Source organism: Brachycentrus maculatus, unplaced genomic scaffold, assembly GCF_059751285.1.
Source record: "Brachycentrus maculatus isolate JH-2025_06_01 unplaced genomic scaffold, ASM5975128v1 h1tg000036l, whole genome shotgun sequence".
NCBI classification, from domain to species: Eukaryota; Metazoa; Arthropoda; class Insecta; order Trichoptera; family Brachycentridae; genus Brachycentrus; species Brachycentrus maculatus.
Window position 1 is genome coordinate 390,766 of NW_028280790.1, and position 17,109 is coordinate 407,874.

General features: G+C 33.4%; 1 protein-coding gene across 4 annotated transcripts in view; it reads right to left on the minus strand.

The window, feature by feature from the left end:
• The window catches only part of Eip63E (cyclin dependent kinase Eip63E), a 190,530-nt gene that overhangs the window by 21,008 nt on the left and 152,413 nt on the right, over positions 1-17,109 (minus strand). The gene's annotated exons all lie outside the window — the stretch shown is intronic.

Sequence of the window (17,109 nt, forward strand, 5' to 3'; positions counted from 1 at the left end):
GGCCCAGATAGCGAAGGCCGCACCTGAACGCTCCCCGAAAGTAAATCGTTGCATATTTATACACTCGTCTTGTATACAAATTCGACCGTGCAGCGACAGTTAAACGAGAGTTGTTCGCTTTTACTCGAGGCCGCCCTCTTCATTAAATACTCGAACCACAAAATAATGCGCGTACCTTCCAATACATTTACTTATTTATAAAATACTATACTAACGAGAATTCGTTTTAACACAGTCAGCGTTCTAACAAATCATTTAAAGAGAATAATAATATTTGGATCAAAATTATGTGTAAGTGACATATTAATTGAAAGTCTCCAAATCGTTTTACGGTGGTAATACTCGTATATCGTAGAAATAAATTTATACTAAGAAATATTTCGCAAACGAAGTGTATTATACAAAATGTAGTGTTTTTGGCAGCTGATCTGAAAATTAAAATTGAATTTAACACAAGCTTATGCCAGATAAAATAAATTAATTGTAACTAACGTACCCTATAACACATATTATTCATGAAAAAAATCGTGAATCCACTTTGATTTCTGTTTTCAATGCCTTTAACCTTCGGAAGTTATTACTTGCACGACACCACTACCATAAACAGAAACAGTAACAAAAGTGGATAGTTATTGTGATGTCTACGAATCTATTTGGGTAATATCTTGTTCGGCGGCCGAGAGAAGTGTTTGACTACCAAACTTTCAATTACCCGGACCCGCATTCGAACACGAAGGGTTGGCGTTGCGGCGCGAGTGTTAACTTTAGTGGTCGAACTTCTCAAACACGAAAGGCATAAGAGTCTGTGGCAAGAAAGCTCGGCTTTGTGAATTGCTCTAATAATGCTCTGGCGACTGGCACAATCATTCCTGTTTAAACATGTCGGCTCTGGATTATATCGATTTGTTGCATCGCGCAGATATATGAATCACGCGTTGATTAAATTTCTTGGAAACTCTAGTAACTGTAGCGTAGCGTTCTAAACCATAACCAAACCGCAACCTTTGCTGACCAACACGAGGGAATAAGATAACAGCTACGTGAATCATAATCGGGCGACAAATTACAAACACATAAAACAATAACATTAAAGTACTCTCGTTGTATTTGTGTACAGTATGTTTGAGAGGAAGAAATGAAATTAATACGATTAAAATTGTAAGTTTCCCATGCACAGGGTGCGTCACTAAATTTGGATAAAGCTCACGAGAACCCTTTTACCTGGAAGAAATTATATGACGCATAATGTAAGAATGTTGTTAAACGTTGCAGACATACGAACACTATTTTACTAAAGCAATAGTAAGAAGTTTGCTGGCAATGAATACTGATCTCGGAGTCCGATATCTCGCGTGTCACCTGATCAGGGGTCTGTGCGGGGGCGGTGGCGGGGGCAGGAGGGCAGGAGGGGGAGGATTAGAAGCAAATTGGCGCCAACGCACAGTGCGTTATTTTGGCAATCTAGGGGTACTTTATTATTACGCTTAAAATATACCGGTTTTAGTAGGTTTTTGGATACTATCACTTATAAAAAACATGATTGAGTGAACATTTTGTATTTATCTTATAGTATTTCTAGGAAGATATGATAAAATGGGTATTAAAACAACTTTCATGCTTTATGAAAAGAGGTCACAGTTAAATGTGTTTGTATTACACTTAAATGTTTTGGCAGATATTAATATTATTTAAATATTTGTTGTAGATGCATATATGCATAAAACGTCATCACCAATGTTTGTAAAAGAAAGGTATATATTCGTATATGAGGCCAGGAATTATTTGAAAATGGAGAATATTCAAGTTATGTTTTATTCAGAATCACTATTATTTAAATATTCTTCTGATTCATTAAACTCATATTTAAAGTTCTGTTTGAATAGATAAACATGATCACATGGCATCGGATACTTTACCGTCTATCATACAAAATTCATCGTTAGCTTCACGTGCATTTTTATTTCATTCACAAGTATTTTTGTTGGAGAAAGTGTCGTAATTTCATCCAAATTTTTTTCTTTCATCAACTTCTGTAGTCATTGTGTTCACCGTTTCTTTAATAAAAACCAATTAAATGGGGTGCCAATATCTAGTCGACAATAGTGCACGATTTTGCCAAATATATTTTTTGTTGTGTTTAACAGTTCCACTATAAGTATACATATTTGTATTGACATCATAGTAATAATAAACAATTTTTTGTCTGTATGATGGTCTTCTGAAAATTTTGTCGGTACCTATTTTGTCGGCACCATGACAGACCCACTTTAGAATTTTATTTTAACTAATGTTTTTCGAGTAACAAAGAGTTTCAAGCACTTCTTCTTGAACCTCGGATAATCGCGCCCCAGTATGATCGTTAAGTGACTAAAGCGGAATTTCAGCTGAAATTTCGTTGATGGTGATTGCTGGAGAATTTCACAGATTCTTTCGCTTAGTAAGGTGGATATTGTTTCCTATTTATATCTATCATTTGTTGCCTTATGATATCATACTGATGGGTTTTTAGATTATTTTATAGGTAGTGCTTAATCCGCAGATAATTCGGCTTATTTTTTATTGAAATATTTTTTTATTGTTAGGAAGGCAGAAGATAACTCTCTGATGAAGGCGGCAGAATCTCTTTTTCCAGTTTTTCTCAGTTTGATTACTGTGGCCAAGGACAACTCTTGTTGGGTTGTTAATTTAACATGATTTTGTATTTTTCGTTTTTTGACCTTCGATGCACACGATTCAAAAACCTTTCAAGGCCTACAAGGCTTACAAATTGAGCTACTTTTCAAAGTACTTGATAGAACTTGAGTAAAAATATTAGAAAACATAAGATTTCCTTGAATAATCTATAAAGAATTTGAACTCAAGAATTGTTTTCGAGATCTACCCGATTTATTCCACTTTTGCCCAATTTTTTGACAAACACTTCTGATTTTTGTTTTAAAACTAGTCAAAATCTTAAATAACACTGAAAGCATATTAAATTGCTCCAAAATATATGCCATTATGGCTTCAACTCTCACGCGTTTCGAATCTACGACCCATATGTCAAAAATAGCCTGACGAGAAATTTACGTAGTCATTCTGAAATTGAGAAAAAAATGTATGGGTATGGCAAGTTAAGCAAAAAGTTATTATATATGCTAATAAGAATATAAGTTAAGCTTTTATAAAAATACTGTCATAGTACGGTATTTTAGGGTATGGCATACTAAAAGCCTAGTTATAATTGGAATAAACCAATTATAATTTATATTTACGAGCTATAAGTTCAACAAGACTTTGCAGGCTAATGAAATAATATTTACTCAAATAAAAACACGTACAGTATACCTTGATAAATTAATACTATAAAAATATAAACAAATATTACACATACATAACACAAATTTATAATATGATGACTCAAGCGACTGATGCGCATTCGTTTAAAACCGCTCACCCCCAACGGCGCGCTGAAGCTCGGGTTTCCGATACGATTATGTATTTTTCGGAATGACTTAATTTAAAAATAATTAAACAGTTTTGTAAAATGGTTTGTTTTCTATTGGAATAAAATATTTTTTTCAAAATATAAGCCATCGAAAAAAATAATAAAGTTCCGCTAGATTGCCAATATAACGCACCGTGCAACGGGGAAACCTTACTGGCGACACGATACCTGAGCATTTTCTAAATAATTCCTCTCTACGCAGGAAACTTGCCCCTTCCTGCATAAATATTCGACGAATATTTATCACAAAAGAAAAGAGAATTTATCACAAAAGAAACTTAATCAAGAACGAAACAATGAGGGGTTATCTTGAATTTCACAAATCAAATTCAGGAGACTTCTGACTACACCGACATAGGGGAGAAGATACTCGCAAATTAAAAAAAGTTAAATAGTAAGCGGAAATTGTAAAATAAATAGAGTAAAGCAGTCTTATTTTTATATGTACTTAAAAGCAAATTTCACTTCATCAATAAATGTCAATATATGATCTGCTTGACGATGCCATAAATGTATAGAAACAATATTCGTTGATACAGGTTTTTTTTAAATTAAAATTGGACGTTTTACAAACCAAATTGGATGCCTTAAAATCAAATTGGAAGTTTAACAAATCAAAATTGGACGTTTTACAAAACAAATTAGACGTGATATTGTTTTTTTTTTATTTTGTTTTTGTTGCATAATTTTACATACAAACAATTTATGTTTAAGCAATTTTCTTACAATTTCACATTATTACATAAAATAAACTGTAGACTTTTTACGTATATTTATTGAGTAAGTATCAATATTCGTATTGAAAAAAATACACAGAACCAATCCCCAATAGATATTGCATTTATTACGCATATTTAGAAACGTTAAGGAAAAAATAATCAACAAAATCATACGTAAATCCAAATATAAGGGGAAAAAGTAGGGATAAAAAAATAGAAATACGCAGTACCGAAGTCGGAAGAAAATTATCTCAGTTTGGTAATTTGCTGATTTATTTCAATGTTGCCTAAAGTCGTATTAATTAATCGTGTATAGTCGTATGTTCATTAACACGAATTATTTGTTTCTTAACTTCTTCGTAACTGGGGGGTGTCGGCCTTATTCTGAAAGGATGCATGGGGGGGGTATCTGCGAGGGGGATACAGATTGGCACATCCATCTCTCATATAAGACGCTTATCCTCCCCCGCAGAGGGGTTGATGAATGGTTTCGAGTCCCCGTTACATACGAGTATACGCCCAAAGATATGTACGGCGCAGTGATTGATAAATACCGATAAATTCTCTCCTTGAAGAGTACATTACTAAAGGACGATTAAACATCAAATCTCCGGGAAAAAAGGAAAAGAAAACGTTGTTGTAAAAATAAACTAATATATTTGATCGATATTTTCGTTTCAGGAATTTGAATAATTCGGAATCTGTATAATATTTTATTTCATCATACCAACATACGAGTACATAGTGGCATAAAAGTGTGGCTAAATTGCGTCCAAAAGTAGACATTTGAGATTTTTTTAAATCATAGATTAAGAGCTTAATTTCAACACATAAAAAAGATTTGCCAAAAAATGTTACGCTTTATACAAGATATATGCCGTGCGGTCGTGAGTCTAATGCACGGTCAAGACGATGTAACAAGTTTTTGTATTCTACTGTAATTGTTGGGTAATATATCCTAAATTGAACACGGTTATTGGATGGAATTCTACTTTATTTGCATATGTGATGTGTGGCGCGTTTCGTCTTATTAAGACAGTGCAAAAACCCAAAAATCAATGTCGAGGCCTCTTTCCTAGTGTTTGTAGAACCCTCTTTGCGTAACTCTCTCAAATACCAAATACATACAACGTTTTAGACTCTGTATGGTGGATATATTAAATAATACAGCACAAAAATTCCCGTACGTTTATTTTATATTTACCAACCTGAGATGTGTGTTAAAACAATACGCCTAGCAACGTGGCTCAAGAAGACTGTACTACATACATTTGAGTAATTTTATTCTGCTAAAAAATGAGATACGTGCGAATTTTATATTCATTCCACTCATGTATAAAATGAAGCATAATATAAGTTTAAAAAATGCCCCAAATGGCGATAAACGACAAACGAGTATCTTCAGTGTGACACGATGATACATAGGATCGGAAATGAGGTTATCAGGGAGAAAGATTACGGCTGTATAGAGCGACTTCCGGGCGCAGTGGGGCAGGAAATACGATTTATCGGCCTTACAGAGGCGAAAACCGGAAAATGTTCTAAAACGCACAAAGAAACTGCGTTAAGGACAGAGTTGTTTGATGTGGATTCAAAACGAGTACAATAGCCGTCGTAAATAAAAATAAAACAGATTTTCAAATATCTTTATTCAAAATTATTTATTGACATAGGTTTTTTACAGTAATAAACTTATGAAAACCGTGTCCTAAAAATATCTGATTTAAATGAGAATGTATATTTTAAAATTAAAAATATATTACGGTTATGATATAATACAATGACTTTTTTTAGTCATTTCACCGTAAACGTTTTAGCAGAATACACAAAATTCATACATAATTTATTATTGATCATGAGTTGAATTCGGTATTCTTTACGACGTTATTTTAAAAAGCTTATTCTTTTTATGCCATTTCCTATCGGGGGTTGGCTATCATTATTATCGTTATTTACGTTAGTACTCATTAAAACAAATTATTCTGATAAAATATTCAAAATACTGATTAATACTTCTAGGTTCATCGTTCTACACATCGAATTCTAAGTTAAATAATCATAGGTTAGGTTATTTAAAATGCCATAGTGCATAAAATTGAAACATATTCACACTGTCAATCACTATTATAATTGTAACAATTTTGTCACAATTATAACAGAGCTAGGCTATACTTTCATATTTTCTTGTCAGCAAATACATTTCAGTGAGGAACGCTTCACAAAGATGCCTTTACAAATAGGAATTGTGAAACACGTAACCTTTTCTTTCATACACGTGTAAACAGGTCTGTAGATGTTAGTTTAGACAGTTCGTATGTGTCAACTCCTGATCCGATCAACGTCAGGACAAAACGAAACAAAGATATCCCTATCTTCTTGTAATGCACTGAGAAATCCAGCACAAAAAATACAAGACTTTGGAAACTACACATACACTCAAAAACCGTTTTTATCTTCGTCAGTTTTCTTTTAAGTGGTGTAAACGGCGCTGTTTATGTTCTGTAACCACGATTGCTAATTACATGAAGAAAAAATAAGCAGTTTTTTATTGAAAACTCGGAACAGGGTGTCATGTGTGTGAGGTATTAAACACTAATAGACACTTAATAGCAATAATATATAAAATAGACAAGGGCAATTAAAATAACTATTAAACTGTACAATAACACCAACATTGGTATTTTAAAATTGTCCCAATGATTTTACTAAACTTAAACATGCATCATTATATTATAGGTTGCAATAACATCTGTGTTCGTTTCTGTATTCAATTCACTCGACTCGTGGGTAAGTATAATCATCCAGTGTTCCAGTATTTCCCATTAAGGCCCCAATATACGATAAACCACAACATAATTTGAAGTATGGTAATATTTGACGTATTTTTTTTTCTTTGTTAAAACACCGTTTTTGTATTGAAAAAAACAAGTGGTTATTTTTTTTCAATACAAAAACGTACAGTACCTAATTTGTGAATTAATAAAACCAAAGCATATCTATCATTTGACCATCTAACAAATTTTTAACATATTTAGTACTAAACATTCTAGAGAAAGTTAGAACCGGTTGATAAATCTGGAAGACCATCGAAAAGGATGTGACATAACACATAACCAACTCCCGAGGCGAGATGGGTACACAAATGTCGGAAATTGGGACAGAATAATATTATGTGTATCGTGTTCCCGGGACCTATATACTCGTAGTAGCAGAGGTATGAGCTTTACACGTGCTCCGCTGTTATCTCACAAACCCGGCGAGCAAACACGATACAGCGGGACCTACAAACAACACTGATCAAACCGCAAAGCTTATCCGTTGGATCAAGAATAGATAATACACTCAACGCACAAAACAGTCATTTTAAATGACATGAGATGCAAAACTAGACGCAAAAATTAGCTTTTAAAAGTCAAGGTCTGAATTGACCCTTATTTTCATACTACGAATCTGGGGATATTGTTAGATAGTTATATAGGACATTCACAATTTATGCACAATCGTAGAGGAAAAAAGTATTAGAATAGCGAATTATATTATAAAGCAAATGGAAACTCTTCCGTTTGATGTTCGAAAAAAGCCGAACCCGGAAAAATAAAAACACACAATTGAAATATTGAAAACGTGGAAAAAAAATACACTCCGAACAAATTGAACTCCGGTTCCCATGAGGTCGGAAAAACGAGACATTCGGATATTCGTTTTGGAATATCGACGCGCAGAGCTCCGTTTTTGCGTTTTTGAACGCGTCGATAAAAAGGGGTTCTGTGAGCATACATATCTTTTTTCCTATCCATCATTCACAAAATACACGAATATATTAGAAAAATACAAATAGACGAATGAAAATTTACGTAAATTGAATATAGATAGCAATGTATTAAATCATATTTTGATCAGACCAAATTTAGGATAGGGATAGTAGCAAAAGCGCGGGGTATTTATAATCACATTACAGAAGTTAATAACCAGATTGGGTAAAGTTTTGTTTAGTTTGGTATTAGAGAATCCTGAAACTTACTGATTCCTCTCACTATTGAGTACGCAAATATATCTAACTACACATACTCTCAATACTCCCCCGTAGAGCGGAGGCCGAATATGAGGAAATTCGTGGGGTAAAATAGTGGTATATCAATCGCCTACGTAGATATTAAAGCTAATAATACAAGTAAATTATATCAAAACCAAGAAAAGTTAATTTGTAGTGAACATACTAGCCAATTTTTTAATTTAAAAAAAAATGAGTTAAAGCTTTTCCATGACAAAAAAGCGTGTGTACGCGGCGATTTCACGCTCGAACAAGTGTGGTTGAAAGAAGAGAAAAGTAAACAGAAATTTGAAAATTCCCCGTTGTATACAAGTAGAGTGAGTGTTAAAAGTGTTATTAACTCGTGTGTAAAATGCGTCAAGTGTAATATTACGAATACGCTAATACGTCATATCTCCATATCTCAGGCACGCGTAAAGCCGTGCGTGTGAATAGACCGAATTACGCTGAACGGAAAAGCTTATGTAAGCAGCTCGAGCATCACACGGAACATTACTTCCAGACGCCGGCGATGAATGAAGACGTCTCGGCGTACGTCGCGTCGCATAGCACTCTGCACAGTAACGACACTCGCCACTTCGCACTACGAAGTTATTTGTGCAAAGTGGATTCATTACATCGGCGAAGGACGCGTCCAACAATAGTGGTTGTGTTAATGGCTACAAAGTGAAGCCTGATGAAAGCGGCGTACGGCTGTAGAACTTTGTGTGCACGAATAATGATATTAATATTGCGATCTTTGAACGCAGACTGTAGTGGCTGTCGATAGTCAGGATTGTCGGAAACGTGTTTAAGTGCTTTCAAAGCAAAATACTCCACGAGTAAGGGTTTACTAATGGATTATTAGAGTTGATTTAATTTTAAGTACATATCAAGCCACGATGCAAACAATTCAATAGAACAAAAGGAAAACTCTAACAAATCTTTTTTAATTGATGATTGTAAACCGTTTGAAAATCTGATATTATTTTAATACTAAACTTCGTTTAAAATTCATAATACTGAAAAATAAACATTATAACTCAATATGCTAGCTATTTAATGCTAGAGGCAATGTTTTCAATCTAATAACGAGTCGATTTCAGATGAAAATTATGTAAAGCTGAAATTCTCAATATTTCCAGCACGCTATCTCGCATCTTTGATCGGAAAATAATATCGGAAAATGAGAACAATATCGTTCTTTGAAATATCCGATAATTACACAAGACAAATAACATTATTTTTGCCTTAACATGAAAATAGGTATATTAGTACTTCATTTTAATAAACAGGCACGTGCTGTTTCGAAGCGTTGATTCAATTCTTATTACAACTCTCTAAACTTTCAGGAAAATTAATAGATTAAAAAATATCGTTGTTTGATTAGTGTGAAGGACCTATTGTATTTGGCTATTGATTTATCTTTAAAACGTACATATTTTCACTTAGCTAACTACTTCATCAACTTTTACAAATCTGAGTTTCACGTTTTCCTTTTTTCCTAAGCCATTTATCAGCTTTTATTTATGGAAGATCAATATCTCCAATTAGATATTCAGCTCGTGTTGGGTTTTGAGAAGAATTTTAGATGTGGGTATTTAAAATCTGTATCTTTATAACGGGGACATGATGATTCTTTCTTTAAGAGGTTCATTAGTCGCTTTCATCAAGGGTCAGTGTTTCTCGTTGTTGGTGGCTTAGGTTTTGGCAGTGTCCCATCGTGCTGAACAGGTCTTATAGCGAACGTATGGTTTGGATAGATGATTTTATGTTACAATTTCGAAGAATGTTCATCAGCTACATCCCTCTTCAAATCACTAGTATTTTCAATGGTAGTGATCAGTGACTACATTTTAACCATCCATGTGAATACCAAGCACATCGCCTACAACACTCACCTTAACTTCTGTTGAGATCAGACGGTAGTCCTTCTTTTGCCTTTAAAAATTATATTAACCACATACAGATGACTCGAGAACTCTTAGTTCACAATCTGGACCAGATTTCACACATAACATAAGAAATAAATAAAAACTCATTCAAATTACGTGTTAAAGGCAGTTGAAATTGATGCATTTTGTAGTTCTTGGGTAAATTTATGTGATGGTTCATGAATTTATCAATTTAGTGATGGTGACATATCACCATAATGATGATAATGAATTTATACTAAAATACAGTTTTTCAGAAAAATACATTTCATAAACTAAGAGAGTCAGGCAAAAAGCGTCATGACGAACGAATCAAATCTTCGGGCAAAAATATGCGTTGTACTGTGATAATTAAAGCAAAGCTAATTGCGCAGGTGAAATTGGAAAGGCGACGGCGTGGGCGTAGTTTTGTAAATAAGTCGATCACAATTCAGCAACGCCAGAATTTCTGTTTCAACCTGACAGATTAATTTGTTTGGCGTAATTTTGCCATTCAATATTCCTCGACAGTGGGCCTTCAATTTAGAATGGGAGCTGGAATTTGTTTTGTTTGCCAATATTGATTGAGCAATAAACATCGCATCGAAATATTGAAATCAATTAGATGAAATTAAATTCTAATTGTTTTATATATAGAAATTCCTTTTTTTATACTACAAAGCCTCTTTTCCATTTATACAACATAAAATTGTACTTTTTTATACTTTCAAATTCAATAACCAAGGGGATCTTTTTGTAAAAGTTAGTCTTACGTAATCAAAATATGAAATCGTTTTTTTTTAAGTGACCTAATATCAAATAAAAAAAAATATCTACGCTATATACATTTTTATTCTTATTTTTTTTTTTGGACAATAATTTAATAAATTTTAAGGGTACTTGTTGCTTTTATTATGTTATACATACATCTAATACAGATTTTAAGACCCCTTTGATTCTTTGATAAAAAAAAGTATTTTTGCCATGAAGTGTAAGGCATACTTTGCAATGCATACAATTTGCGTATTCGATAGCAGAACATAAGTAATATTTTAGTATCAAATATGTTAAACTTGTAAAAAAACATGTCTATATTTAGTAATAAAATTAATTGTGAAGTAAAAGAAAGATAATATGAACAGAAATACCAAGGACAAAATGGATGTCGTCACTAGAAAGCATAAATTGTACTAAATATAAGTCCGGTGAACTTATAGGGATTTAGGATTTGCGCGTGTACTGGCTTAGCGAACTAATTAGTTTGTATGGCAAAGCTTCGACTATGCCGATCAAGCTGCAGCCATAAATTTCTCACTCTCGTGGCTTAAATATGGCGAATGGCAGAAGACAAAAATCGATCATTAATAATGATTTATCTGCTTGTCTCGCGTGGAAGCCATAAACCAGACCGAAAGCGCGTGTAACCGACATCATCTAGTGAGGGAAAGCGAGCTTCCGCGAAATCCCCGGGTAAAACTTAGCCCAATACAAACGTCAGACTTTCTGACGTTCTAAAACTCGCGAGGAACGATGGCAAAACTTTTATAATACATACATTCATTACCTCTCCCAGAAAAAAGTTTTTAAAGAAAAATAGGTTATTTAATAATAAAAAAGGTAACCTAAAAACGTTGCCACCTTTTTTCTTTGACAGAATTCCGACACGATTTTTGTTGAACGAATATAAAGTACCTTATTTGAATAGAAATAGGTTAATATTATGGTATTTTGATTTTCAATACATGTGATATTCACCATCGTTTTCAAAATGCCATATTATGGTATTTTTAATTTTCAATATATGTGATATTAAAAACAAAAACAAGAATATTGTTGAAAATAAACGATAATACAAAATATTATTTTACCACCTTTTCAGGGCCGGAATTAGAGTAACAAGATAACACGTTAACTACGTAGCGTACATAAACTTAACGTCTGTTCGGTAAAAATATCAATATAAAAATAAATATGAAATTAAATTTCTAATAATAAGGATCGATAAGATATTAGAAATAAAAGTTAAGAAAGTAAAAGTTATCTACACTGCGTATTGTAGTTAATATCTGTTTGGAACGGCAGCCCAAGACTGGAATTACAGTTAAAAGTTAACGAGTTAACTACGTAGTGAAGATCACTTTAATTATGTAACATTTAAACTTTTATTTCTAACGGCTTTTGGCATTTTGTAATGGGTTGCCGATATGTGTTGTCAGGAATATAACATTAGATATTTTAATTTTTGGTGAGAAGGGTCTACTTAAAGTTTTCTGCCCGACGTTGTTAAAATTTTATCCTCCGTATGTAATCGATGCCCAGGTCTAAGTTACAAACATGAAAAAATTATAATTAACATTGGAGAAAAGCAAATTTTATAAGAGTTAAGTTATTACCATTTTAACATAAATCTGAATTTAAACTACCTTCCCTCTGGTTACAAAAGAAAAATTACAGCGTTAAATTAATGCAATTGAAATGTGGATAGAGACAGTCCTATGGGGACTTTAAAATTTACAGTCGAGTTAAATTACTGTAGTATTAATGGTTCCCTGTCACAACATCTGTGTGGGTTTATGAATCATAGGTCGTGGTATTTCCATTGCAACTAATTTAGACGCATCATCTTTAAAATGCATCATGATTCAAATGTTCGAGGGCGGGAAGTATTATACCAGTATGATATAATGGACCTACATGCAGTGGAATGCTCCCGGGTAGGAATGCAAACAATGTCCCTTTCCTCAATTGACATGGCAGACTAACTAAACTAAACACTATAATATATATAGTACAACATTACCCGCTTGGTTCGTATGTATTAAAACTAATGTACGCCAAACAATGGAGGCGTATAATGATGATGAATAATTCATAAACTTCTTCAATGATGTTATCTTACAAAACTTTAAACTACTACTACTAACATACTCATGTATAATTATCTAAATGATACATTATCTCTGGAATTAATACACATTAAAAAATGTGCGCTTTCTCACGCTGTGTCGCATCGAGACACATCTGATCATTAATTATACCATAGGACCGTAGAAACACCACTAGGTTCAGTGGAAAAATAAGAAATCCTAGATGTACGTTTATATAATACAATAATAAACATTCAAAGAGACTTAGCCATATCGAGTTCAGATTATTAATTAATTACAACGCCCCGTCACATTAAATAAATCTTCCACTAATTTTTCCATAGTCTTATTAAAACAAGGCGAAGGGGCTGGAATTAAGTCGCCGCGATACCCTTTTCTCTTCCGGCCACTTTACTCCCGAAATGTCTGAAGGCATTATCGTGAGCAATCGTAAACCCGCTTTGTCGGCGCCCGATTGCGGGTCAATTTTCCGAGTGATTTTCCAAATAATTTTCCGGAAACAAATTTCTCAAATCATATATTTTACCAGTAATAAAAACGTAGACCGACTAATTTTGGGGAAAAAATGTGCAGGTATTGATTGAACTTCGAGCGCCTAAATTGGCTAAAAACATATCAAGAATATCATGAATATGTTTTTACATCTCTTGGGGTCTACCTGAAGAAAGGCACAAATGAAATCATGCAATTTAGAGCAGGTAAAAGGTACGAGGTATTATATTTATTTTGAACCACATAAATGCTCCTTTTTTTCGACGGCATTCGGGTATTGTTCAAATAAACTAAGTGAAAAAAAAGTCATAATTTCCCCCTTTTTAGACATCTCAACACAGATAAAGAAGAATATGGAAGTCTGCGCATTTACGGGGATTACGACCGTCAAAAGCTGGTTTAAGTGATCACTTTACACACGTATAACATAAACAATCCTACCCATGATTGACAACCACATTACTCAAATTCTTGGAACTTCTATAAATATAATCCCATTTCGAAACATTGTACTTGAATCACTAGAATTTTCACTGGAGACATCTTTTGGTGAGATGAAGAAGCTTTTTGGAGATAATCCAGTTTTGTGATAGTATTTGGACACACTCAAAATGTTGTAAATAATATCCCTCTATGAAAAAAACCAATACGAACTCAAAGACTGAACACAATTATTGAACGTTGGTGTATGGCGACGACATGCTGTGCAGCGAAATAAAACAAAATACTATAGATTAATTAAAGCGATGAAACAGGTAACATTAGGGCGGATTAGCGTTAAGTGATGACGGCAATAACAATGCCGTTAGTATTAACCCCCGCTCCCGGCAGGAAGGAATACCTATCGGCCGTATAATAATACGGCACAGAACGTAGACCGCTGAAGGGGTGGCAGCTTAATGGGTGCCGTGTATCAAGGGCCGACACGTACAGAACACTGAACACTGTCGGCGGCGGTGGAGAGGCTTCCGAAACCGATGCTCAAATTTATTAAATTAATCCCTCGCTAACGGCGGCAGGTAAACAAACAGAATGATTGGACGAGATCCCTCACCATACGGTTAACAGTTGTAAATATGATTACATGTTTTGAATCTCTTTGATATCATTTAATATTAAAATATTTTGTCCCGAGACTTTTTACCAAGTAATAAACATCATTAAAGTATACAGTAAACAGAATCTGACTGAAATATTATACCATTTCTTTTGACAATTCATAAACGTTTTATGTTCAAATATATCCAAGAGTAGATAGATATAAATATTAAGAATGGAGATAAAACATGTTTATAATGAAAGTTATTTTTAATGGTTGTTTTGATATACATTTTGAGTATCTATAACCGTACTAATGACAATATGATAGGGTCGATTTTTTAAAATGTTGTTTGATTCTCTACTTGTCTCTACACAACTGAAATTTACACCAAAGTTTGAAAAAAAGCTATAAAAAATAAAATACGTCACTATAATAAATCGGCATTGAAAAGATGTAACATAAAATGAGAGAAATTAAATCCAACAAAGATGGCTGTAAACGATGAATTAAAAATAATTTTATTGTTAAGTGTTATATTGTTAATATACATGTATGTACTTTTTAAATAAAGTACTAAATAATTAAAATTCACATTTTCTTACACTTTTTTCTTACACTGGAAAAATTATCGCGAGGCCTTTTCGCAGAGGAATCTAAATAAAACACATTTAGTAATCATTAAAAATTCACAGAACTGATGAAATAACAGAAATTCAAAAGTCTCAAATACCACGAGACTGAATTCCACTCAAAAACATTTATTTCAAAAGAAATAGTAATTTAATACTGTTTTATAAGGGTTGAAAACATTTAAAAAAAAAACTTTTTTCATAGAAATGTAAATCAAAACTTTGAACATAGTTTCGAAAGTAATGAAAACAAAATCACGGCAGTTTCTAGAACATTGGGATTTTAAGAGCTACAGAAAGTATTGTACGCTGTTTTTTGTTATATCACAAAGAGCGTTCGATATTCTCTCGCGGCGAGATTTGGTGGAAATCCAAACAGTCTAGAAGCAATTTCGCGATATTTTTTTTCTCGAACAAGGTCGCGTGAACCCCTCAGCCGGTAGGTGCGGGCTATAGATAAAATGGAAAGGGTAGACTAAGGTGGGAAAGCTCCTAAAAAGCTTTATCGTTAAATTGTGATTTGTGGTAATGTGCCGGAGGTCGACAGATTCGAACAGGGAACACAGCACGTGTTAGGATTAAATACATAAAACGAACATTCTACAGAAACATTCCGAAAGCGGATATACGATACGGAAGCGTTATTTTCATTTCGCAATACCAAAATTACGTAATTATTTTGTCTACCATTTTCCGTACGTATATCGATTACGGTAAAATATTATTAACTCCGGAATAAGGCTCACTTTTGGTACCCATAAATGTCACAAATCACATTACGGAGGCGGACTAACGCTAAGGTTGGATTTCAGATGAGAATGACTTCATAATATATAAAATCTAATATACACATATATCTCACTCATTTCAGCATTGTCATATCGTCATAATAATAATATGGTCAATTTACAGTTATGCATGTTTTCGGAATGCCCAGGAAATGTACTGTATCCCAGCAAAAGTGGCATATTCTTAACTTAATATTTACCCGCTACTGGGCAGAAAGTTTTATTTTTGCATTTTGAAGAAAATTCAATTATTTTTTTTAAATACTAATTTTTCTAATGGAGAAAAAACCTTCAGGTTTTACCTAAAAAGATCTGTTGCACAGTAAAAAGTTCAATAATTGGTTCGATATTTATTTTTAATACATTTTATTATATTCTTAAACTTTAAAAACGATCTCCTGAAAAGTCAAGTTTTTTTTATATATGATGTTGAAAGGAGTGAGCGATGTATAAATATTCATTGATACAAAATCCTCCAAATATATATGTTCGCCCCCTTAGGAATGGAACCCGGGACCTCCGGCACGATAGCCAAACGCGCTGACCACTACACTACGGAAATGGACAAATAATTAATGCCACAAAATATAAAATGTATTCCAGTTTGGGGACAAAATGTGGATAGATATCATAGTTGAGCAACTTACAAAAGTATAAAAATCCTTTGTTGCCTGACTATGATACCCACTTCACCCACAACGAGAGTTCGCAACAACAAACATGGAAGAAGAACACTTGAATTTGTAGTTCCTTCAATATTAATTTGTTGCCAGCAAAGGTAAGAGGAGACCCAAAATATGAAGCAAAGGTAAAATGAAGAAATTCGTTCGCAATCAGGATTTAATATATAAAACAGTTTTTCGTGTGTATAGGTTATTTTTGTATTATTTACAACTGTAACAAACGTTAAAAAATAAAGTACGATTGAATATCTCCGCCGACGAGACGCGTGAGGTGTCTTGACATAAAAAAATGAAAACTAAAGAGTGAACTTGCTTTCATGTAATTAACGATACATTAAAAAAGTTTATCAACCTATTGCACTGACTGTGGCTCAATATTGGCGGTAAAAGAAGAAAACGGTAGCGTAAAAATGCGACATTATAATATTTGTTTAATAA